This window comes from Sphaeramia orbicularis, chromosome 19, assembly GCF_902148855.1.
Source record: "Sphaeramia orbicularis chromosome 19, fSphaOr1.1, whole genome shotgun sequence".
NCBI lineage: Eukaryota > Metazoa > Chordata > Actinopteri > Kurtiformes > Apogonidae > Sphaeramia > Sphaeramia orbicularis.
The window spans coordinates 16,617,702-16,645,503 of record NC_043975.1 but is presented as its reverse complement, the minus strand read 5'-3'; the positions used below and the strand labels follow the sequence as shown (position 1 = coordinate 16,645,503).

At 35.8% G+C, this 27,802-nt stretch overlaps 1 protein-coding gene and 1 pseudogene across 5 annotated transcripts in view; one reads left to right on the top strand and one right to left on the bottom strand.

The window, feature by feature from the left end:
* LOC115410092 (myocardin-like) overlaps window positions 1-27,802 on the bottom strand; it is a 466,879-nt gene that overhangs the window by 110,662 nt on the left and 328,415 nt on the right. The window lies entirely within an intron of this gene.
* LOC115410093 (myocardin-like) overlaps window positions 1-27,802 on the top strand; it is an 87,114-nt pseudogene that overhangs the window by 28,705 nt on the left and 30,607 nt on the right.

Genomic DNA, 27,802 nt, shown 5'->3' with positions numbered 1-27,802 from the left:
TTTTGACTAAAAATGAGAAAAATACACTTGTAAGATTTAGATTTTTCCAGTATAGCTGTTGTAGCATGAGCACTAACTCTGTAGTCTGCCATTGTTGTTGTTGTTGTTGTGAAGTGGTGTCTTGCTTCCAGGGTGAAAGGTTAGAGAGGCATCATCGCTTTAGAAAAGTTGCGGTTTGGTCGTACAGACAAAGACGCGAAACCGGTGATTTCAGAGTTATCCACTCTGGGACCTGGTTTTAAAAAGTTGTGGTTTCAGTGACTGAAAATGCCGGTTTCATGCGGATGAAAGGCCTTTTGCGGCTTTTGTTTATTTGTTGTTGTTGTTGTTTTCTTTCCACCATGTCTTGTTAACTGTATCACTAATAAAAATAAAAAATGTAAAAAAAAATTTTAAAAAAGAATCGATGAAGAGATATGAAAAAAAAATCTTTTACGGATACGACCGAAACCATCTTCGTTTGGACAGGGCCTGAAGCCGTTGAAGTATCTTAATCTGTAATACCACAGATGACCACTAGATGCTAACTTAACCTTGAACTTTTCTTGAATGATACTAAGCACATACATTTTCCAAATGTCATTTTTGTTATTCTTGTAAATTATTATCCCATTAATAATTAGAGACCCTGTTAATTGGCAAATGTTACTTACAACTGGACTTTTGGAGCTTCTATTCATTGACCAAAACATTTTTCCATCTAGATAAACACCTCCAATAACACTGTCAAATAATTATGTTTCTGACATTACCCATCATCCCTTGTGGATCTATGGATCCACCCTCTCATCCAAATACGGTCACTTCTGTTCCAAAAAGGCAAATCTAACCCTTCTTTTCACTTCTTCTGAAGCAAAATGTAATTTATGTCACTGTAAACTGAAGTGAGAACACCTTTAATACTTCCCATTAAAGCAAAAACTAAACTGAACTATTTATGCAATAAAACTGCGATAAGCAAAGATGTTTAGTTATGTTATGTTTGCAATGAATGTAGGAAAGTAAACGTCTTCTTTGGTACCTGAAAGTCTGAAGTTATTTGAGTGCCTCCTTTGCTCAATTATAGATATATATATTTATAAATAAAGCAATATTTACCAGTTGCTCCAGTGCAGAAACTGACTTTACTGCTGAAGTCGGTGTAAAAATGCAATATGTGGGCTCAGATTATGGTGTTAGATTATAATATGAATAGGAATTAAATAGTTCCAAATGCAACAATGTTCTTGTAATAGGATTATAGTATGAATAGGAATTAAATAGTTCCAAATACACAAATATTCTTGTAATAGGATTATAATATGAATATGAATTAAATAGTTCCAAATACAAAAATGTTCTTGTAATAGGATTATAATATGAATAGGAATTAAATAGTTCCAAATGCAACAATGTTCTTGTAATAGGATTATAGTATGAATAGGAATTAAATAGTTCCAAATACACAAATATTCTTGTAATAGGATTATAATATGAATATGAATTAAATAGTTCCAAATACAAAAATGTTCTTGTAATAGGATTATAATATGAATAGGAATTAAATAGTTCCAAATGCAACAATGTTCTTGTAATAGGATTATAGTATGAATAGGAATTAAATAGTTCCAAATACACAAATATTCTTGTAATAGGATTATAATATGAATATGAATTAAATAGTTCCAAATACAAAAATGTTCTTGTAATAGGATTAGAATATGAATAAGAATTAAATAGTTCCAAATACAAAAATATTCTTGTAATAGGATTAGAATATGAATAGGAATTAAATAGTTACAAATACAAAAATGTTCTTGTAATAGGATTATAGTATGAAAAGGAATAAAATAGTTCTAAATGCAAAAATGTTCTTGTAATAGGATTTTAGTATGAATAGGAATTAAATAGTTCTAAATGCACAAATATTCTTGTAATAGGATTATAGTATGAATAGGAATAAAATAGTTCTAAATGCAAAAATGTTCTTGTAATAGGATTAGAATATGAATAGGAATTAAATAGTTACAAATACAAAATTGTTCTTGTAATAGGATTATAGTATGAATAGGAATTGGGGTATATCCTAGATGTGTCACCAGTTCATCATAGAGCATTGAAGTAGTTTTAATAGATAATAATACCAGTAAAATTGCAATTTGTAAGAATATGGAACAGAAATAAGCACAAAAATAAACCTGTTATAATTGTTCAGAATCCTAAAAACATCAGGATAATGAAATGGGCTGTTGACGACATATAGGAATGAAACTCAGCAGTATTCAAAGTATCTATCCAGATTTTTAACGGTTTTGTTTATCGTCTTTTTAATCTGTTTTTTGTCTATTGTCCCTTCATTATTTTTGTTTTTTCGGTCTAGTCTCTTTGTTTTTCTGTCAATTGTATTCTAACGTGTGTGTTTGTGTGTGTGTGTATATGCATATCTTGTCTATTGTTTTTTTTTTGTGTGTGTGTGTGATTTTTGTCTATTGTCTCGGTTCTTGTCTATTGTCAGCTATCAGTTTTTTGTTTTCTTTGTTTATCCTTCATTGCTATTGTTTTTTTATTTAGTTTTTTTGTTTTTGCTTCATGTTTTTTTTTTAACCTGTTTAACCCTGACCATATTTTCAGGGGAAAAACGCCTAAAAAGACATACTCAAAGTAAATGAAGAATTACTTCACAATAATAAGGTTCATATGGATGTTCTTGGTGTCTATGGACATTTAGAGACCTCACAGAATCTATTCCCATTGTCTAAAACAGGTGTGTCAAACTCATTTTGGTTCAGGGGCCATATTTAGCCCAATTTGATCTCAAGTGGGCCAGACCAGTAAAATAATGACTTTATAACCTATAAATAATGACAAATCCAAGTTTTTCTTTTTGTTTTAGTACAAAAACACCCCAAATAAATTATGAAAATATTTACATTTTACAAAAAAGATGTGAATAACCTGAAAAAACAGAAACTTCATGTGGAAAATTAGTGCAATTTTAACAATATAATGCCTCAACTTATTATTTATACATGTACATTACACACAATGTTACATAAACATTTGGTAACAGGCAGAATATTGTTAAAATTTTGGAGTTTGGAACTAAAATTTGAACAATTTCTACAATATTACATCTCTTATATATAAACACAACTACAGATCACAGTGGATCCATAAATGCACAAAACATTTAGTAACAGGCAGAAAATTGTTCAAATTGCACATTTCAGGTTGTTCATCTCTGTTTTTATTTATGTATTTATTTGCATTTTATTGTGAAACAATAGTTTTGTGAATGTTAATATTGTCACAGTGTAATGTTATTTTTTTCACTTAAATTTTTTCCACATAATTTTTCACAAAGAAAATTTGTAGTTGTCATTATTTATGGGTTATTGTGTTATTATTTTTACTTGAGATCACATTGGTCTGTATATGGAACCTGAACCAAAAGGATTTGGACAGTCTTGACTGTTCAGGTTCATTTTTGCACCTTCATCCCGCGGGCCGGAATGGACCCTTTGGCGGGCTGGATTTGGCCCCTGGGCCGCATGTTTGACACCTGTGGTCTAAAATATTGTATCTATTACTATGCCTGAGTGAACTGTAACAAACTAAAAGAGAAATTAGAATTTTGTATCCTCACCTGTTTTTTTTTTCGGCTGGATTGACGATGATATGAATAAATTAATTGTTCGTGTCGGAGATTTTTAATAGCGTATATTTCACCTCACAAACATTAAAAATCATGTTTGAATATTAAAGTTTGCACTAAAATACACTTTTGATGTACTTTTATTAATATTAGGGTCTAAACTTTGAGCAAAAATTGAAAAAAACATCCATCGTCCTGATTTATTATATTTTTATAGTAGATGAATGTTAATATAATTTTTTAGGCCTGCGGGCGGGCCGATGGGGCTAAAGGGCGACTTATAGTTTCTTGTTGTGATTTTGTAAGTAAAAATAAAAATGATTAAAAAAAAAAAAGACATTTTTTCCTTATTTGATGAAATATCCATCCTGTACTTAACTCTATCACAGTTATTTAGATGTAATAAAAAGTACTTAGGTGTCGAAATGGTGTCGAGATACCCCGTTCTCCCCTAATGAACAGTTAAAAATGAACAGGTGGGAGGAAATGGCATCTCGGACGAGGCTGCCAACAGCGCCGTGAGTTAAGCTTTGTGTGTGTCTGTGTGTTTGTGTATGTGCAGGTCAGTGAGTTGCACAGAGCGGGGCCTGGTGCCGTGATTGAAACCAGGGTCTGTTCCCGCCTGTCACATGTCTGGATCCAAAAAGAAAACCTTATACCTCGACATACACACACATGAACACACACCAACCTGCACCACTCCTCTGCCCTGGCTCTGTCCCTGCAGCTCTTTCAGATAGCTGCTCTTAGATCGTCCAATCGCAGCCCTGTTCAGTATCAGCTCGGCCAATCGGGACAGAGGTGGATGTAAAGTGGTGGTGTCAGTTTTTCATCCACACAGCGTAACACCTCAGAGCTGAGTGTGGTACTAGGTGTTAGTGACAGATGGACGGTGTGTGAATACCTCTGGTCACACAGAGGATGGACATCACACACAACATGCTGGAACATTTAAGCGCATATAGAACAGGGGTGTCCAACATGTGGCCCGTGGACCAAAACTGACCCGCTACAGCAGGGGTGTCAAACTCATTTTAGTTCAGGGGCCACATTCAGCTAAATTTGATCTGAAGTGGGCCGAACCAGTAAAAAAATAACATAATTATATATAAATAATATCAACTCCAAACTTTTCTCTATATTTTAGAGCGAAAAAAGTAAACTTATATTATGAAAATGTTTGCATTTGCAAACTATCCTTTCAAACAATGTAAATAACATGAACAAACTGAAACAATAAGTGTAATTTTAACCATATTCTGCCTCAGTTTATCATTTACACATGTACATTATAACTTACAGATCACAGTGGATCTACAAATACACAAAAACATTTAATATCAGGCAGAATATTGGTAAAATTGCACTTACTTCTCTTAAAACATTTCAGGTTGTTCATATTTGTTCAGGTTATTCCCATTTTTTTGTGAAATTATACTTAGTTTTAGTGTAAATACATGAAAATATTTACATTCACAAAGAGAAAAAATGTGGAGTTGTCATTATTTATATGTTATTATGATAGAATTTTATTGGTTTGACCCACTTGAGATTGAATTGTTCTGAATGTGGAATCTGAACTAAAAGGATTGTTAATATCTTAGTGTAATTTTTGCATTTCACAAATTCATCCCAAGGGCCAGACTGGACCCTTTGGCGGGCCGGATTTGGCCCCCGGGCCGCATGTTTGACACCTGTGCGCTACAGGTTCCAATCTGGCCTGAGATGCAAAAATTACACTGAAATGACACTGGTATGAGGAGTTCAGGGGTCACATACAGACCAGTTTGAGCTCATGGGTCCGTAGACTAGGGATGTAAGGATTACCAGTATAACGATCAACTGTGGTAAAATTGCAGACGGTTAGTATTTCCGTTTAAATTCTAATTATCATGATAACCGTGTTTGATTACTGCTCTTTTAAGGGAAAAAACACTTATGTAAAGATCTGCTTTTATGTTAAATATTTGAGTATAGTTTTAATTTATTACAATTTTGATTTTATATACCTAATATTTGGAACTAATATTCACTTTTAAAAGTGAATATTAGTTTTACCCTTTCATGCATGAATTGTGAGAACCTTAATCAAGATTTATTTTCTTGTGTGTTTTTATTCCTCTTTAGGCATGAAAAAAACAATGCGATTGAAAATTTTGTTATGAATCTATTTTTCATGGAGTTCCAAAAATGTCCATGCAGTTTGACACCATGCATTTGATTTTTGAAGCAAAAAAACACGTATTTACTGATACATCACTTGAAAACTATGAAATTTTTTTTTTTTTTTTAAATGTACTGCTTCTAATCTGTTTTCTCACATTTTAACATACTCTAATACTACTCATTACTCACTTCATGGAGATAATATGCAAAAAAAAAAAAAAAACTATGTTTAGTAAAAACAAAACAAAACACTGTTAATAACAAGCAATTGATTTACACTCAAACATGTTACTGCAGATAAGGTTTATCAAGAACAGCAAAGTTACAGTAATGGTGTGAATTGGAGCATATGGGATGATGCATAAGTATCCGCTGTGTTGGCTGATATGGAACTAAAACAACAAATCCCATTAATATACAAGAGAACAACTGTAAAATAACTGTCCAGTGTAGTGACCACTATCCATGAAAGGGTTGAAGTCTTTGAAAAGGTTCATTAAGCATCTGTGTGTTATTTATGCAATAAATTATATACATTTTTCAAATCAGATTTTATATATTTTTTGTGTGTTTTCTGTCCTTTTATGTTTTTATAGTAGGTTAAAGTGAAAAAAATAATAGACAAATGATATAGATGAAGTTGTGCTGAAAAAAAAAAACAGATACCAAACATGGGTATAGGAAACATTTGTTTATATAGTATATAAAGGCAAAATCAAAAGGACTGAAAAACGGACAAAATAGGCTCAGACCACTGAGGGTTAATATTTGAATGTTTCTGCAACAGAAGGTACATTGTGCCAATTATTTTATTGTTTTTTGTTTTTTTTTCAAAATACAAGCTGGTTAAATTATTTCAGTGTGTGTATTAGTACTTTTTGAACATTTTGAGCACAATTTCAACAATATCGCGATAATAATGATAACCGTGATAATGTTGGTCACAATAACCGTGAAATGAAATTTTCATAACGTTACGTCCCTACCGTGGACACATTTCATGTTCAACAGTCTCTGCCATGTAATCAGAGTAACTTATATGCACATATTATACATATTTGAGTAGGTATTTATAAACACTTTAACATTATGTATAACAAAATTTGGGGAGATAAAGTTTTTAGGTGAAAAATGTCAAATTACTGCTCGGTAACACGTGGACTTGAAACCGACATCAATTTTTTAAGCTTTACGCAAACATTCAAAACATGTGGTTCATGACAGAATAGAATAGAATAGAATAGAATAGAATAGAATAGAATAGAATAGAATAGAATAGAATAGAATAGAATATTTTAAAGTAAAATATTGAAAAGTCTATTTTATTGGCATGAGAATGTGGTAGCACGTGGACAGGTTGCCATAGCAACAGGTGGATGACACGTTACCATTGTATGGATCACCCAAAATGTTGACTTATTTTTTAAAACAACAAGCCAGATATAATCACAATGCTTTATTTAATGTATTTAATACTAACACAGTGTTATTTACAACTTGTGGTGGTCCAATGTTTTTATGTTAAGGTTTAAATGTGACAGATTGAATACATTTTCACATTTTTTGGATATAATTTTTAGTGTCAAATTTGAGCTATATTTTTATATCTGAGGCATGACTATGGTGTAAAAAGTACTATTGATAAAATCAGTTGTAAATTCTTTTCTACAAGTGGTATTTTAAAAAGGATAACAGTCCCATAAAATAGAGATCTTTAGCTAAAAAATTAGTTTACTTGATAAATGATGTGTGCAAATTTACTTTTTCATGTTGTTGTTCACTTTTGCTTGATCAGACCCTCATCTAGATCGGACTAGTAAAATTATAGCAAAATAACCTATAGATAAAGGAAACTCAACCTTTTTTATTTTTATTTTTTTGGTTTAGGGTGAAAAAAGGAAAATTATGATGAAAATGTTTATTTCCAAACTGTGCTTTCACAAAAAACTAAATAATTTAAACACTCATGAAACAACATGAAGCTTAAAGAATAATAGTGCAATTTTAACAACATTCTGCCTCTTACTAAATGTTTTGTACCTTTGTAGATTCACTGTGATCTGTAAATTATAACGCATATGTGAAATGGAAAAGCTGAGACATAATATTGTTAAAACTGCCCTTATTTTTCTAAAGAAATTTCAGGTTGTTCATGTTATTGACATTATTTTAAAGGATGCTTTGTATACAGACGCGGAAAAAATTATTAGACCATCAAAAGTCATCAAAAACAATGATTATGCAATCCAGTACTAACTCCTGTGTGTATCACGTGACTAAAACAGACAGAAAAGAAAACATGTCATGCCTAAAAGCACTGTTTTTGTCAGTACAGTGCCATAGATATTGATGTAAGAACTGAAGTGATTTGGGTTATTATCAAGAAAACCATGGAAAATGACTTGATAACAGCTCTGAAATTAAACTATTATGAGCTATTTTTGTTGGTATCATAATATTTGTCCAAACAAATGTACCTTTAGTTGTACCAGGCATTAAAATGAACAAGACATTGAAGAAAACAAGTGTGGTCTAATAATTTTTTTCCGTGACTGTATGTAAACATATTCAAAATAAAAAAAATTTTCGTTGCTATTTTTTTCATTGGTCTGGTCCACATGAGATCATATTGGGTTGTATGTGACTCCTGAGCTAAAGTGAGTTTGACACCCATATTAAGTTCCAATATGCATGGTTTACAGGTATTTAGGGGGGTTAAGGTGCAATACTGTCCCAGAACAGAAAAAAACAAACAGCTTCACCACTAGATTCCACTAAATATCATGCACTAAACCTTAAAATAAAACCATGTATAAATAGTAAAATATACTGAAATTACAGTCTGTTTTGTGGTCATTTGGTGATGTTATTTAACTGACTGACTGTTCATGACAACAGCCTGTGCACTGATTTGTTTGTAGGTTTGACTGTGCCTCTGTCTCTTTTTTAAGCTTCTGCAACAGCATGTGTTACTGAGCAACAGCTTAGAAATTAAACTTGATAACAGCGCAGTCATGCATGGACAAAGGCTTCATGGCTTAATTTCAGCAGCTTTCTTTTTCTTCTTTTGGGTTTTGATGCATGTGGACAAATTGGCTAAATGTGTATAAATGTTAATGAAAATGAAAGAAAAAAAACACACACAAAAAACCAAATTATCTTCTTTAATTAACTAATTTACATATTGTGTGTTTTCCCTGATGTGTGTGATATTCACTTTACCTTTTTTAAATAACACCAGACCAACACTAGTTGCTTTTCCACTGACTCTCAAATTGCGTGAATATAAATTCAGCATAAAATTTTACCTAATGGAAAAACGACAATTTTGACAAAACTCTTGTTTTTTGATTAAAAGTTTTTGTGCTGGCAAGAGGTGGTTTTTCAGGTGTCGCAAAATTGGTATATCGTGCAAAACTGCAATGGAAAGCCCTTTTTCCGTAACTACAATCACATGAATTAAAAAAAACAAACAAAAAAAACAAAAAAAAAACAGATGTTGACAGATGTTACAACAAGCAAAGAGTTTTAAAAGAAACTGTGTGGACACATCAGGAAATTGAATCATTTTTTAAATTTAGTACAGGATGGAGGGGTAATATATATAAAAAATAATGAATACATCTGTAAATCAACGTAATATTTATGTTCGTCGCCATGTTTATGGAATGACTTATTGTGACGTCTCACAATAATAAATAAACAAATGATCGTATTTGTGATTTAATGGAAAAACCGACATTACACACTCCTGTTTTTACAACATTTAGTAAATATCGGTAAAGTTTTACACATATATCCAATGGAAAAGTGACTAGTTTTTGTAGTTTTACAGTGAATTCATGGTCCTGAAGGGTGTTTGTGTGTTCTGTGGGGTGCACAGTTTGGTCCTGTATGCCCACTTCAGTAACCTCTGAGCTAAAATGGCTAAAACATTAAAAGTCAGCTCAACAGCACAGCTTCCCTGCCATTTCTGACTCTGTCACCCAGAAAATATACAGTAACTAAATTATTAAACCCCACTATAGTTGGACTCCATCAAACACTATTGTCAGTCTGTTTTTAAATGTGTTTTAGTGCAAAATTATTACAACATGTACAGTCTGTAATACAACATTTTACTAAACAAATGCTCAGTGGTAAAAAAAAACCCACATGCAACAGATGAGTTTCTGAGCCTTACTGATCGATAATTATGTTCTAATAAAACTGTACCATGTCACTAATGAACAGTTTCTCTACTTCTGTGATATACTGTGTTTACTATGGCTCTGAACACAGCTTTTCTGTCCAATCAGACACTATATCAAACATTTAAATTCTATTACTAACATTTCTAATGAAAGATATCCCCTCATTTGGGTCCAAAATCTTCCGTTGTTACCAGTGGCGGCTGCTCGTCTTTCAGAGAGGGGAAGCTCATTGTCAGCTTTCACCCAAAAAAATGTCAAGTTATTTAAACATAAATTTGGCCCTCTGTTCCTTTTTAAGAAAATGGTTAGTGACCAAGTAAACAAGAAAATGTTGAAATTATGTTAAACAAGGAACAAGGAAGTACAATGAGTGTGTTTTATTTACAGTGCAAGAAATGAATAAGTAAATTCGTAGTGTTTTTTTTCTTGATTTCACAGCAGAATGCACGACGGTATTAAACTGAACTGTGTCAGTGAAGGAGTAGATCTGAAAAGAGCTGTCAGTCAAATGGGATTCAGCCTTTCGACTGATCCTCCAATCAGCATGTGGAAGCCCAGCGTCCAGCCCGGCTAAGCTCCGCCCACAGCTCCATTCACCCCCAGAGATGCTGAGCGTCCGGGGGCGGGACAACATAGTGGCATTTATCCAATTACCATCCAGTTTTAAGGCAGTGAAAAAAACTGTTCCACTCAGTCCCACTGAAGTGCATGGACGCTGAGCGTCTACGGACAAATGCACTGAGCAGAGATCGAATGAGAAAACAGCGCAACGGGAATGTATGAGAAGTGAACAACATGGAGTCCATTGATTTGTGATAAAGCTGATTCTGAACGAACTCGTCTGTGAGATGAACGTGTTCTAACACATTTGTAGTCAATGAAATGTCAACACAACCGAACATATTTAACCATTTAATTTTCATAATTTTAGTGGAAGCTGAGCTTCCCTTGCAGTCTGTGAAAATTGCCTCTGGTTGTTACTGAAATTCATGTGATTTATAACTCATCACTTATTTCCACATCTCTGTTAATCAGTATTAAAATCCTCACTGGATTCATTCATGCACTACAGCCTTACAATAATAAATCTGACGTCCTGCATTGACATTTTCCTTTTTTACCTGAAGGATGGTTGTTTTTTCTTACATGTTGCACTAAATCATGAGCATAACGCTTATCGAACATGCGCTGTCAGCTGTAGTTTTCAACTCTGCAGTCAACAATAAGCTTGATGATGGAAGTATCTAAGGTGTGAATCTGGTTTCCTTGTCATTTTTGTTGAGACTTGCACATGCAGATTAATCATGATACTTACTAACATTTGGTATCTGAGGAAAGAACTATTTCTATGGGTAAAAATGGACTTTGGGCAACTTGCCCGACAGTGAAAAAATAATTTCCACTGACCCCTGCCCTGTTTACTGATGCCTTTCCCATAAATCTAAATGCAGATGTCACTGTAGTTAGTGTAATTGAGCATTTGAGAAGTCTATGTGACTGAAGCGCCTGCCCTCTGTGGCCCAACACTGAACCCACTTTTGAAGTCACTGCCTATGTTTACATGCATGAAATATTCAGTTTTTAGCTCTTATCCTAAAAAAGATTACATTCCTACTAAGATGTTTACATACTGTTACATAAAGATGAATAAAAAAAGAGGTTTTTTTGCTAATGTTTCCACTGGTTTTGGACTTACAATGACCTTAGCTGGTGCATTGGTGTGTAATTTACTGTAGTCTAAGTTAATAAATCAACAAAGAATGCACAGTTTACATGATCTTTATGAAATCTGGAAAACTGTCATATGTGCACGCTCTAGAACAGTGTTTTTCAACCTTAGGGTCAGGACCCCACATGAGGTCACCTGGAATTCAAATGGGGTTGCCTGAAATTTCTAGTGATTGATAAAAAATTAAAACTTAATAATAAAAATTTACATTATATAGTCTAAATGTTGTCTAAAACTAACATTTATTTGTAATATATTATAGCAAACTATTACATGACCAAAAACAAATTAATTGTAGCCCAAAATAAAGTCTCTGTTTTGAATGTCTGGGGTCGCCAGAAATCTGTGATGTTAAAATAGGGTCAGGAGGCAAAAAAGTTGGGAAGCACTGCTCTACAATTTTATACACAGAGGGATGTCAAAGTCATTATAGTTCAGGGCCCACATACAACCTAATGTGAGCTCAAGTGGGCTAAAATAATAACATGGTAATGTATAAATAACAACTTCAAACTGAAAAAAGTTTAAAAAGAAAAAAAAAGTTAAATTGCATGAGGTAAATCTGCAAACTATTCTACAAAAACATGAATAATATGAACAGCCATGAACAACCTGAACCATCTTAAGACGAAGAAGTGCAATTTTAACACTATTATGCCTCAAATGATCATCTACACATGTGCATTTCAACTTACAGAACACTGTAGATCTATGAAACATTTGGTGACATATGGTGTAATATTGTTAATCCTATAACGCCAAATGTATCATATTTGATACATGGGTTTTGAAGCCCTCTACATGATCAGTGTGATATGTTTTGTCTTGATAAACCTGATGTATACAATTAGATACATACCCAGATTATCCACCGGGGGGGATTCGGGATTCCTAAAGTTTGACACCCCTGCTCTAAAGCATGATTAGATGTTGCACCTGTGTAGAAGGATCTGCATCTATTATATTTCCACTTTTATTTACGGTTTTCTTCTCATTTATTAGGTTGAATAATCCATTTATAAAAGAAAATGCACGTTCTTGTACTAAAACACCACCCTTCAGGAGGATGCTCTCCCTTCTCCCTGTTCCTCTCCTCAGTTATCTCCTGGTAATTCCCGCCCTGACGCCTCCTCTTGTCCTTCTCTGTGCTTCTCTTGCAGTAAACCATGGTAAATTCCCAAAGCAGGAGGACTCGTACGCATTCGAGGAGGACAGCAGCAGTGACAGTCTGTCTCCAGAGCAGCATCACAGTGACGAGTCCCAGGGTTCGGCCTGTCCTTCATCAGAGGCCGTGGGTAGTACGCCCTCCTCCTCCTCATCTCCTGCCCTCACCAGCCCCCGACAGGTACGACACAAGGGATCTCAGCCTTTATTACCATGACCCTTCGATGGAAGTAAATCTGTCTCATCAGATTTTGAATTATAAAAGCCACTGAATTTCTAGCACTGATTTTTTTGCACTGAAATTAAGTATCTGATTTTTTTTTGCACCGAAATTAAGTATCTGAATTTTTTTTTTTGCACTGAAATTAAATATCTGAATTTTTTTTGCACTAAAATTAAGTATCTGAATTTTTTTTGCACTGAAATTAAATATCTGAATTTTTTTGCACTGAAATTAAGTATTTAAATTTTTTTTTGCACTGAAATTAAGTATCTGAAATTTTTTTTTTTTGCACTCAAATTATTTCTAATATTGTTTTTTTGCACTGAAATTAAGTATCTGAATTTTTTTTTGCACCGAAATTAAGTATCTGAATTTTTTTTTGCACTGAAATTAAATATCTGAATTTTTTTTGCACTAAAATTAAGTATCTGAATTTTTTTTGCACTGAAATTAAATATCTGAATTTTTTTGCACTGAAATTAAGTATTTAAATTTTTTTTTGCACTGAAATTAAGTATCTGAAATTTTTTTTTTTTGCACTCAAATTATTTCTAAATATTGTTTTTTTGCACTGAAATTAAGTATCTGAATTTTTTTTTGCACCGAAATTAAGTATCTGAATTTTTTTTTGCACTGAAATTAAATATCTGAATTTTTTTTTGCACTAAAATTAAGTATCTGAATTTTTTTTGCACTGAAATTAAGTATCTGAATTTTTTTTCACTGAAAGTATCTGAATTTTTTTTAACTGAAATTAAATATCTGAATTTTTTTTTAATACTGAAATTAAGTATCTGATTTTTTTTTCACTTAAATTAAGTGTCTGAATTTTTTTGCACTGAAATTAAATATCTGAATTTTTTTTTTTTGCACTGAAATTAATTATCTGATTTTTTTTTTTTTTTTGCACTGAAATTAAGTATCTGAATTTTTTTTGTAATGAAATTAAGTATCTGAATTTTTTTTTTTTTTTTTTTGCACTGAAATTAAGTATCTGAATTTTTTTTTTGCACTGAAATTAAGTATCTGATTTTTTTTTTTTGCACTGAAATTAAGTATCTACATTTTTTGTCTGTCAATTTTACTATGTTCATAAATTTAAAATAAAAAAAAATTCAGATGCAAAAAATTCAGATCACACATCCGGGACACCAAGAATAAACAATGAGTCTGTCTTAAGATGAACTGACAGCCAGCCAATCAGTCACATTAGATTGGTCATGTGATGCCCAAAAAATTCATATACTTAATTTTAGTGCAAAAAAAAAAAATCAGCGCTAGAATTTCAGTGGCTTTTTTTATTTGAAATCTGATGAGACAGAGTTACTTCCATACCCTTCCATCTGTCTGCTGATGGAGCTCTACCACTGCTGTCCCTGCTCTGCCCTCTAGTGGACACTCACTGAACTGCACCTTCCTCCTCCTTCCTCCTCCTTCCTCCTCCTCTTCGGTTTGACCGTTGGACTGAGTTGAACCGGGCAGGTGTTAACATTCCTGCCGTCACAGCTGCCTTCGCTTCCTCACTGCTTACCTTTTCACTGGCTATGACCTCATTCAAACAGTCACTGTCAGCATCGGCCGTTTGACTGAAATTAATGTAATGGGTGCCAGAGCAGGGTTGTTTATATCTTTTAGAGTCCTGCCTTTGAAATGTTCCAACAGAATCAACAACCCCGACTGTCTTATGTCACTGTGAAATGTCTGTTTAGGAATAGTTTTGCAGAGAAAACATAAATACATCTACATTTTTGGGGTAATTATTCCATTTAGGTTTCAGACTAAGTGCTGCTATTTGCTGTTATTTAACTTTATTATACAGGTGTGTGTATATGTGATGTGACCTTTAAATACGTTAGTAATATGTTTATGAAAAGATGAACATGCCTTACATTAGTGCAGTGTTTTTCAACCTTGGGGTCGGGACCCCACTTGGGGTCACCTGGAATTCAAATGGGGTCGCCTGAAATTTCTAGTAATTGATAATATATGAAAACTTACTAATAAAAATTTACATTATATAGCCTAAATGTTGCCTAAAATTAACATTTATTTGTAACATATTATAGCAAGCTATTACATGATCAAAAACAAATTAATTTTAGCAAAATAAATGTCTCCATTTTGAATGTCTGGGGTTGCCTGAAATTTCTAATAATTTATAAAAAAAAAAAAAATTAAATTAAAACTTACTAATAAAAATTTACATTATATCATCTAAATGTTGTCTAAAATTAACGTTTATTTTGAACATAGTATAGCAAACTATTACATGATCAAAAACCAATTAATTTTAGCAAAATAAATGTCTCCATTTTGAATGTCTGGGGTCGCCTGAAATTTCTAATAATTTATAAAAAAAAAAAAAAATTAAAAATTAAAACTTACTATTAAAAATTTACATAATATTGTCTAAATGTTGTCTAAAATTAATGTTTGTTTGCAACATAGTATAGCAAACTATTACACGATCAAAAACAAATTAATTGTAGCAAAATAAATGTCTCCATTTTGAATGTCTGGGGTTGCCTGAAATTTCTAATAATTTATTAAAAAAAAAAAAAATTAAAACTTACTAATAAAAATTTACATTATATAGTCTAAATGTTGTCTAAAATTAACATTTATTTGGAACATAGTATAACAAACTATGACATGATCAAAAACAAATTAATTGTAGCAAAATAAATGTCTCCATTTTGAATGTCTGGGGTTGCCTGAAATTTCTAATAATTTATAAAAAAAAAAAAAAAAAAAAAAAATTAAAACTTACTAATAAAAATTTACATTATATAGTCTAAATGTTGTCTAAAATTAACGTTTATTTTGAACATAGTATAGCAAACTATTACATGATCAAAAACAAATTAATCTTAGCCAAAAAAAAAAAAAAGTCTTTGTTTTGAATGTCTGGGGTCGCCTGAAATTTGTGATGTTAAAATGGGGTCACGAGACCAAAAAAGTCGGAAACCACTGCATTAGTGAATTTGTTAAAGTTATAAAATTGAATTCACTTAGAAAATATTCCAACAGGATTGGATTGGAGCTAAATTTATATTGTTATTACTGATTTATCAATTTTATTAGCTTATAGTTTTATTTTTTTGTTTTACTTTGAGGAATTGACTAGTTTAGTATTAGTGTATCATGTATCATGTTTTTTACTCTACATAAAACTTTGCATACTCAAAACTTGAATTGACTTCAACTGCAAAAATACAAGGTTTAATTTAGTGTGAAAATGAAAATGAACATAGCATTTACATGACCTTGGCTGGTTTTTATTTAGTATTATAGTAATACTTTGAGAATACCAAACCATAGATACTGTATTAATAATTATTTTCATTTAAGACATTATTTTTTTACTATTCACCACTTGCAGTTTGATCAATACTCTGAAAATGTGTACAATAATCTACTAATTTACTGTGAAAATCCTGTAAACATACACATTTTCCCATCAACCTCAGCTGTTCCATATGGACACAGACATGTTTAAAGGGACATAGAAAAAAAACAACATACTTTAAGTGTTAAATACACATGTTGGTTTGTTTTGTGAACAGGTGGGTGCAGTCAGAGACCCCCCTGATCAAACCCAGGATGAAGGCTTGTCTGGTACCAACAGCTGCCAGACCACACCCCCAATACCTGTTCCTGCTATTGTCAAGGTCAGCACAGTTTTACACTATTATTATTATTATTATTATTATTATTATTATTATTATTATTATTATTAGTGGTAATAGTAGTAGTAGTAGTATAATACACTGTTGTCCATAAAGTGGTAATAAAATATTTTTACCATTTCTCATGAAATGATCATGACTTATGTTTTTCATGTGTGATTTATTCTTGGTGGATAAACTGTAACTGTCATCATTGCACCAGGTCAAAGGTGAATACTGATGTGTATAAATAGTAATAATAAAAAAGGAATGTGTCTGAAAGCAAAATTTTTTCCAACTTTATGGGCAACAGTGTATATATTTCATTATTTTGTCTATCTAAAAGAAGTAAAGAAGTAAATATTAACCCTATAACGCCAAATGTGTCATATTTGATACATGAGTTTTGAAGCCCTCTACTTGATCAGAGGGACAACCTGACGTATACAATTAGATACATGCAATACACGGATAATCCACCAGGGGGAGGAATTCGTTCACCAGAGGCCTTTCCACTGACACTACGAGACTGTCATGAACCCTTTCATGCATGAATTATAAGAACCTTAGTCAATATTTTTTTCTTGAGTGTTTTTATTCCTCTTTAGGCATGAAAAAAGCAATGCAATTTTTTTTTTTTTTTTTTTTTTTTTTTTTATGAACCTATTTTTCATGGAGTTACAAAAATGTCCACTCAGCTGGACACTATGAGTTTAATTTTTGAAGCAAAGAAACATGTATTTAAAACCCATCATCAGAAAGTGATATACTGTGAGAAAACTATGAAATAAAAACATTTTTAATGCCGCTAATCTGATGTTTTCTCACATTTTATCATACTCTAATACTAGTTATTACTCAGTTGATGAAGATAATATCCTCCTGAGACCCAGGAAATTGACAATTTTAGCTTTTTTACACTAAAGAATTGTCTTGTTTGGAAAGTGCATAACACAACAGTTTTTTTCAGATACATTTTTAAAATCATTTTTATCTATTTATTGATTTTTTTTAATGGAATGTCCTTTGTAATGGACAGTATTTTTTAAGTTAAACTGTCAAACTTTTGTACCCTATAGAGGAAAAAATGCATTGCTGGGTCTCAGGAGGATATGCAAAAAAAAAAAAAAAAAAAATTGTTTCAGAAAACTGTTAATGACAGTCTAATAACAATTAGCAATTGATTTACACTAAAACATGTTACTGCAGATCAGGTTTATCAAGAACAGCAACGTTACAATAATTGTATGAATGGCAGTGTTTGAGATGATGCATAAGTGTCCACTGTGTTGGCTGATATGGAACTGAAACAACAAAAGCCAGGAATATAAAAGAGAACAGCTGGAGAAGAACTGTCCACTGTAGTGACCACTATGCATGAAAGGGTTAATAAGGAAGGAGGCAGAGCTTTACCAATTTTCAAAAGGAATTACCAATTTGTTAGACATGTTTGCATTCTATTATGTTTTTGTTTGTTCAAAAATATTAATATTTGAGCACTGAGACCCAGTGTATCAAATATGATACAAAATTGAAAATCATACAGGGTGGGGAAGCAAAATTTACAATGAACATTTAGTTGTTTTTTCTCAGCAGGCACTACATCAATTGTTTTGAAACCAAACATATATTGATGTCATAATCATACCTAACACTATTATCCATACCTTTTCAGAAACTTTTGCCCATATGAGTAATCAGGAAAGCAAACGTCAAAGAGTGTGTGATTTGCTGAATGCACTCGTCATACCAAAGGAGATTTCAAAAATAGTTGGAGTGTCCATAAAGACTGTTTATAATGTAAAGGAGAGAATGACTATGAGCAAAACTATTACGAGAAAATCTGGAAGATACTATTGAAGAAGAATGGGAGAAGTTGTCACCCGAATATTTGAGGAACACTTGCGCAAGTTTCAGGAAGCGTGTGAAGGCAGTTATTGAGAAAGAAGGAGGACACATAGAATAAAAACATTTTCTATTATGTACATTTTTTTGTGGCAAATAAATTGTCATGACTTTCAATAAACTAATTGGTCATACACTGTCTTTCAATCCCTGCCTCAAAATATTGTACATTTTGCTTCCCCACCCTGTATATGGAAACTGATATTTGAAAAAAAAATTTGGGGTTATTCAGAAGGACCCATAAAGGCTCCAGTTTCAAAGAACTGGAATTTTCTGTTTTTAATGGTACAGGCTGTACAGGGTTAAAATGTAAACTGGGTCACATTTTACAATAGTTAATGTGTTTAATGTGCAAAAAAATCCATTCAAGATCAATTTTGTGATCAAGTTTGGTGAAATATAATTTAAAGCTCTACCGTGATGTCTTGAAGTTACAATTAAATCATTTTTGGTGCCATCCAATCTCAACAGTCAAAGACTTCAGACAAGAACCGGCACAAGAAGCCCAAAGATGTGAAGCCTAAGGTGAAGAAGCTCAAGTACCACCAGTACATTCCTCCAGATCAGAAGGCTGAGAAGTCTCCTCCGCCCATGGACTCGGCCTACGCCCGCCTCCTCCAGCAGCAGCAGCTCTTCCTGCAGCTCCAGATCCTCAGCCAGCAGAAACATGCGCACACACACCCACAGACGCAGCAGAACCAGCAGCACACACACACTCCGCAGGCCCAGGCCCAGCAGAGGCAGCCGGCGTTCAGCTACCAACCCCATCCATCCACCCAGAGCCAGAAGTAAGTGCCAGTCATGGAGGAAGTGTGTGAAATGTTTGGTTTGAACAGGAAATTACTGTTATAAAGAGCAACAAGTTCCATTTAAGGCCTTATTGAACTCATAAAGATCCAAACTGCCACTGGCGATCAAAAGCATCTACTGATCTAAAATGTTAAACAAGTGTCTCCATCCAGTGTCATTAATCAAACAGTCACAGTTTTTATGTTATGTTTGTTAGATAAAGCCTTTTTGTCTTTTCCTAATGATGGTTTTGATTGTCATGATGTTATTCAACTCTATTTACATGTCACAATAACCAACTTAACCCATACAGAAAGGCCCACTGCTACTTTTGTGGCAGTTCTCAAATGAATTTTTCTCTATTTCTACCTTTTTTAACTGATTTATCACCAGTTTTTTTCATAATATTCCTCTGTATTTTGCATTTTTGGGTGTAAATCATGTATTTTCCTATATGTAACCCTTTCATCCATGAATTATGAGAACGTGATTGAGATTTTTTTTTTTTTTTCCTGAGTGTTTTATTCCTCTGTAGGCATTCAAAAACAATGCAATTGAAAAAAAAATTCTGAACCTATTTTTTATGGAGTTGCAAAAATATCCACTCAGCTGGATGCCATGCGTTTAATTTTTGAAGCAAATAAACATGTATTTACTGATGTACTGTGTGAAAACTATGAAATAAGTACATGTTTAATGCTGTGAATTGGATATTTTCTCACATTTTAACATACTCTAATACTAGTTATTACTCACTTCATGGAGATAATATGCAAAAAAAAAAGCACCTTTTTTGTTAAAAAACAAAACAAAACTGTTAATTATTGTATAATAACAATATCAAACAATTGCTTTACACTTAAACATATCACTGCAGATTAGGTTTATAAAGAACAGCAGATTTACAGTAACAGTATGAATCTGTATGGGATGATGCATAAGTGTCTACTGTGTTGGCTGATATGGAACTAAAACAACAAAATTGATGAATATACAAAAGAACAGCTGTAGAATATTTGACCACTATGCATGGAAGGGTTAATTCACAGATCATGTAGATGTTCATGAAATCTCAGAGTAAATTAAAAGTTAATTATATCAAAACACAGTTAAATGAAGAAAAGCAAAGATATTGCTAGCACAATATAAAAACATACATCACCATCCATTGTCATTGATCCAACTCCGTGGGTTTTACTGGTGAATCAATGTTGTAGAAGATGACGGTGTTTCCATGGTAACTACAGAGCCTCTGAACGTCCAAATGGATCATATCTGATGATCATGAAAAGATGACAAACTGTTTTTTACACCAGTTATTTACTTGTATTGATAGGATTAATGGATCAACAGGTACTAAATATTTTACATCAGTAGATACCAAGGTTATTATCATTAATGAAAACGAATGAAATGACAAAAACTAAAACTGACAAAACATTTTCGTTAACTGAAGTAAATAAAAACTACAATTAAAAGAAAAAAACGATAACTAACTGAAACTGTATTGTGTGCTTACAAAACTAACTAAAACGTATAAAAATTATGGATAAAATTCCCTTAGTTTTCATCTTTGTCAATATTGATATAGAACATGTGATAGAACATGTGAAAATTTCATCTCAGATCAGCAGTATAAGAGAGATATAGAAGTCAGGAGGCCAACAGTGAAAGTATGGAAAGTTTCATTTTCGTTTTCACATAAGTGACGTTGTGTATGGATCACACCCCTACCTACATTACCCCTTCCAACCTGCTATAGGGAATGTATCCATGGTACTGTAAATATGTTTGTGTCTCTGCTCAGTCAGAGTCGCCCTAACCCCACCCCCAAATAAAACCTCACTTATTTCTATGAATAGAATGGAAGATAAAATATATGAAAAAACTGAAACTAATACTAAAACTAAGCATTCAGAAAAAACAACTAATAAAAACTAGCAAACCTACTCTAAAAACTAATTAAAACTAACTGAATTAGAGAAAAAAAAAAAAGTCAAAAGTAAATAAAACTAAACTATAATTAAAAATCCAAAACTATTAGAACCTTGGTAGATACTTCTGGTTGGAGGTGGATGTTTGGGTCTTTATGGGTGAATGAACCTTCACCCTAGGAACAACCTTTTTAAGGCTTTTAAATGTTTTTGTGACTTCATGTGACTAATCCTTCTTAACTGTCCTATTTCAGAGGAGGAGCTGGTGAGCAGCTGTCAGCCTGTAGCTCCAGCGGTCCATCCAGCACAGTCAACAGTAACTCGTCCTCTCCAGTGAAGAACACATATCCAAACCAAAGCAACATCTCATCCGTCAAACCTGGGCCCCTGCCGGCCAATCTGGATGACCTGAAAGTAGGTGGAGATGGGATCCAGTTCAGATGAAGCTACACTTTCATGGAAGTTCATCATCTGACATGTTTCTTGTGTTTTGCTGAACAGGTATCGGAGCTGAGGCAGCACCTTCGGATCCGTGGGATGCCAGTCTCCGGCACCAAGACCGCCCTCATAGAGAGACTGCGGCCCTTCAAAGACTCCAACGCTGGGTCCTCACCATCAGGCTCATCTGACATCACTACTGTGACCTTTCCCGTCACTCCCACCGGGTCCCTGTCCTCCTACCAGTCCCCGTCCTCCTCCAGCGCCCTGTCCCAGGGTGGATACTACCCGTACCCCAGCACCTCCTCCAGCCCCCCCATCTCTCCGGTCTCCTCGGACCTGTCCCTCAGCGGATCGCTCCCCGACAGCTTCAGCGACGTGCCCATGTCGTCGCCCACGCAGTTCAACCTGCAGCCGTCTCCGGCCCAGCTCAGCATGGAGGACGGCCTGGGAGGGGGAGGTCAGAGGTCAGGGGAGGGGGGAGGCATGGACGGCCTGGAGGCTGAGAAGGACAAGATGCTGGTGGAGAAGCAGAAGGTGATTGAGGAGCTGACGTGGAAACTGCACCAGGAACAAAGACAGGTGGGTGATCCTTTCAGACAAACTCACCTTCTGACATCCACCTGGTGCAATCAGTTACTGCTTTAGGCCGTTAACTGAAAGGTTGGTGGTTTGAGCCCGCCCAGGGACACTCAGTGGCCAACCTGTTTCAGTCACTGCATTTGTAAGTAGAGCTGGTAGACTCAAACATATTATTGTCTTCTGCTCACATTGTGCATATGTCATATCCCTTCATTACCTCCACCAAGGAGGTTATGTTTTTGTCAGCGTTGGTTTGTCTGTCTGTGTGCAATATAACTCAAAAAGTTATGGATGGATTTGGATGAAAATTTCAGGAAATGTTGATATTGGCGCAAGGAACAAATGAGTAAATTTTGGTGGTGATCAGGGGTGGGGGGGACACAGGGGCCCACTTGCCTGCAGTATCCTCTAGAGTCTGTTAGAAGTTAGGTCAGAGGTCTGCACTGTCTTTTCTAGAAAAGCACTCACGTTAGGGTTAGAGTTAGGGCCAGGGTTAGGGTTAGAGCTAGGGTTAGAGCTAGGGTTAGGGCTAGGGTTAAGGTTAGGGTTAGGGTTAGAGCTAGGGCCAGGGTTAGAGGGTTAGAGGGTTAGAGGGTTAGGGTTGGGGTTAGGGTTAGAGTGTTAGGGTTAGGGTTAGGGAGGGTTAGGGTTAGGGTTAGGGGTTAGGGGTTAGGGGTTAGGGTTAGGTTAGGGTTAGGGTTAGGAACAGGGATGAAAACCATGATGGCCCCGTTGAGGATGACCCCTTTTGATTTTGACGCCAAACGGAAGGTCATAGAGAAATGAAAGCTGGACCTACCCCCCCTGTTTTGGGGGCGGGCTTTCCATTGGTGCCACCCTTGTTCACGTGTGACTTCCGGTTCCGGAGATATAACCGGAAGTAATTTTATTTTGCATGTATCTCGGGAACGGAAGGTCGTAGAGACACAGGACCAAGACTGGCGTATTCAGCGACCCCAAATTAGGTCAGACGGATCCCACTCCTGAGTTTCTACGACCTTCGGTTCCCGAGATATTCCGGGTCAAAGTTCGCCATAGACATATAATGGGCAATATGAAAATGTGAAAATTTGACTGTGGACCTCAAAAAATACCATATAGAAATGTGATAGGAGCATGTTTTAGGCCATTTGGAGTTGATTGGACCCTACTTTTAGAGGAAAATTTTTCAAAAATGTCATGAAAATTTGGGTTAGGGTTAGGTGTTAGGGTTACGGTTAGGGTTAGGGTAAGGGTTGGGTTAGGGTTAGGGTAGGGTTAGGGTTAGTGGGTTAGGGTTAGGAGTTAGGGTTAGGGTTAGAGGGTTAGGGGTTGGGGTTACGGTTAGGGTTAGGGTTAGAGGGTAAGGGTTAGGGTGAGGGGTTAGGGTTAAGGATTAGGGTTTAGGGTTAGGATTAGGGTTAGGGTTAGGGTTAGGGTAAGGGTTAGGGTTAGGGTTAGTTAGGGTTAGGGTTAGGGGATTAGGGTTAGGGGTTAGGGTTAGGGTTAGAGCTAGGGTTAGGGTTTAACATACATCGGTTTAGCTTTGTTTGAGGGCTTATGATCATTTGTCTTCACCTGGAGCACTTTCCAGATGTTTATAAAAGTGTTCTCCGAAATTTTCTCGGTGGTCTGGATATTTGGAGCTGAGTCTGATTGTCCTGGAGTTAGGGTTAGGGTTAGAGCTAGGGTTAGGGTTAGAGCTAGGGTTAGGGTTAGAGCTAGGGTTAGGGTTAGAGCTAGGGTTAGGGTTAGGGTTAGGGTTAGGGTTAGGGTTAGGGTTAGAGCTAGGGTTAGGGTTAGAGCTAGGGTTAGGGTTAGAGGTAGGGTTAGAGCTAGGGTTAGAGCTAGGGTTAGGGTTAGGGTTAGAGTTAGAGCTAGGGTTAGGGTTAGAGCTAGGGTTAGAGCTAGGGTTAGGGTTAGGGTTAGACCTAGGGTTAGGGTTAGGGTTAGAGCTAGGGTTAGGGTTAGAGTTAGGGTTAGAGCTTGGGTTAGGGTTAGAGCTAGGGTTAGGGTTAGAGCTAGGGTTAGGTTTAGGGCTAGGGTTAGGGTTAGAGCTAGGGTTAGGGTTAGAGTTAGAGCTAGGGTTAGGGTTAGAGCTAGGGTTAGAGCTAGGGTTAGGGTTAGAGCTAAGGTTAGGGTTAGAGTTAGGGTTAGAGTTAGAGCTAGGGTTAGAGCTAGGGTTAGAGCTAGGGTTAGAGCTAGGGTTAGGGTTAGAGGTAGGGTTAGGGTTAGAGCTAGGGTTAGAGCTAGGGTTAGGGTTAGGGTTAGGGTTAGAGTTAGAGCTAGGGTTAGGGTTAGAGCTAGGGTTAGGGTTAGAGCTAGGGTTAGACCTAGGGTTAGAGTTAGAGCTAGGGTTAGAGCTAGGGTTAGAGCTAGGGTTAGAGCTAGGGTTAGGGTTAGAGCTAGGGTTAGGGTTAGAGTTAGAGCTAGGGTTAGGGTTAGAGCTAGGGTTAGAGCTAGGGTTAGGGTTAGAGCTAGGGTTAGGGTTAGAGTTAGAGCTAGGGTTAGGGTTAGAGCTAGGGTTAGGGTTAGGGTTAGACCTAGGGTTAGGGTTAGGGTTAGACCTAGGGTTAGGGTTAGAGCTAGGGTTAGGGTTAGAGTTAGGGTTAGAGCTTGGGTTAGGGTTAGAGCTAGGGTTAGAGCTAGGGTTAGAGCTAGGGTTAGGGCTAGGGTTAGGGTTAGAGCTAGGGTTAGGGTTAGAGTTAGAGCTAGGGTTAGGGTTAGAGCTAGGGTTAGAGCTAGGGTTAGGGTTAGAGCTAAGGTTAGGGTTAGAGTTAGGGTTAGGGTTAGAGTTAGAGCTAGGGTTAGAGCTAGGGTTAGAGCTAGGGTTAGGGTTAGAGGTAGGGTTAGGGTTAGGGTTAGAGCTAGGGTTAGAGCTAGGGTTAGGGTTAGAGTTAGAGCTAGGGTTAGGGTTAGAGCTAGGGTTAGGGTTAGAGCTAGGGTTAGGGTTAGACCTAGGGTTAGGGTTAGGGCTAGGGTTAGGGTTAGAGCTAGGGTTAGAGCTAGGGTTAGAGCTAGGGTTAGGGTTAGAGCTAGGGTTAGGGTTAGAGTTAGAGCTAGGGTTAGGGTTAGAGCTAGGGTTAGGGTTAGGGTTAGGGTTAGGGTTAGGGTTAGAGCTAGGGTTAGGGTTAGAGTTAGGGTTAGAGCTTGGGTTAGGGTTAGAGTTAGGGTTAGAGCTTGGGTTAGGGTTAGAGCTAGGGTTAGAGCTAGGGTTAGGGTTAGAGCTAGGGTTAGGGTTAGACCTAGGGTTAGGGTTAGGGCTAGGGTTAGGGTTAGAGCTAGGGTTAGAGCTAGGGTTAGAGCTAGGGTTAGGGTTAGAGCTAGGGTTAGGGTTAGAGTTAGAGCTAGGGTTAGGGTTAGACCTAGGGTTAGGGTTAGGGTTTAACATACATCGGTTTCGCTTTGTTTGAGGGCTTATGATCATTTGTCTTCACCTGGAGCACTTTCCAGATGTTCATAAAAGTGTTCTCTGGAATTTTCTCGGTGGTCTGGATATTTGTAGTTGAGTCTGATTTTCCCGGGGTCGTATATTATACAGAATATTGATCAAATAGGTTAATGTGCGCTTTCTCTCTGTCGTAGTCTGTATCAGAACTGACTTGTGGTCTTCACGATCATGCTTTTAGGTTGAAGAGCTTAAGATGCAGCTTCACAAAAGGAAACGCTGCTATGGGGCCACACAGGACACCATCCCCCCTCCATCTCAGTCCCACCACCCATCCATGCACCAGCATACTCCAGCCATGATGGGCCAGCACTTCTTTGGGGTGACCATTAAACAGGAGCCCATGTCCCTGTCCTCCAGCTGTCCTCTGTCCTCTCCAAAACAGCTGAAAAGTCCTCCTGGGAGCTGCATGGAGGATCTGGGACACTGCAACACTCAGCTGTCCAATATGGGGGCCCCTGGTGGGACGCAATGTATGGACGCAGCCCCTTCGTCTGGAAGCCCCTCCACTATGTCGGCGTTCCTCAGTCCACAGTGTTCACCACAAGACTCCCCCATCGGAAAGCCTTCCAGTAGCCCCCAGCCTTCATCTCCTAATAACCCCTACCTGCTGTCGCCTGGGCTGGGGAGGGACGGCTGTGGACACGCCCATCAGCAGGGCAACGCCAGAGCACGCACCATGCAGGTAGGACACAAGTGAAGAAAGAGCTGAACACAAAGTGCATGTGAAAAAAAACTGTTGCATCATGTTGTTTCCAATCAAGGCAAGTCTGTAATGTAAAAAATGACACTTTTCTGAAGCATCCAACCACATGAGCAGCTGTTTAGAAAATGAGTTCATTAACTGAACCGTTACCTACACTGACCTCTCCTGAAGAAGTGCAAGGCTGCCATCAAATCAGACAGAAACCTTGGTGACGGGAAGCTTTTAATGCCACATAATTGATGATATGTCCAAAATAACCAATTGACCACCATCTAGATCATTACTGACCACCATCTAGATCATTACTGACCACCATCTAGATCAGGGGTCACCAACCTTTTCTCTTCTGTGAGCTACTTTTACCAAATGAAGTTGCCGGAGGGCTACTCTAATTTAGCAGCATTTATTTACATAGCTATTTTTCATACATACACATATTTTGTATCATATGTTTGTGCTCTTCATTTATTTTATTTATTTATATATCTTTGTTTTAACATTTACAACACTTAAAAAGTGGTAATATGAAACTATTGTTTTACTTTAATGAAGAAAATCAAAAGTAGAAAAAGACAAATACAAGCATTTGCATGCTGTATTCCTAAATATTTTAATACTATGTCAAAAATTATGAAATGGAAAAATCCTGCATATTTTTATAGAATTACTAAAAACAAACAATACACACCTGTCCTCACTGATGATGGGGAACAGTTTTCCTCCAAATTTAATGATGTGTCCAGAATAACCGTTTTTGGAGCACATACTATAGCCTTACTAACTGACCACCAGAAGGTTTTGATTTTTTTTTTTTTTTTTTTTTTTTTTGTAGAATAAAGTCTTGAAACACCTTTAAGACCTCAGGGAACCATTGGAACGCCCTCAGTGATGATGGAGAAAACTGACCATTTTTGGAGCACATACTATAGCCTTACCAACTGACCACCAGAAGGTTTTGATTCATTTTTGTTAGAATAAAGTCTTGAAATACTTCTAAAAACATCAGGGAACCATTGGAACGCCCTCAGTGATGATGGAGAACACTTTTTCTCCAAATTTTATGATGTGTCCAGAATGACCATTTTTGGAGCACATACTATATAGCCTTACCAACTGACCACCAGCAGCTTTTAATATATTTTTCTTAGAATACAGTCTTGAAACACTTTTAAAACCTCAGGGAACCACTGGAACGCCCTCAGTGATGATCTAGAACAATTTTTCTCCAAATCTGAAAACGTGTC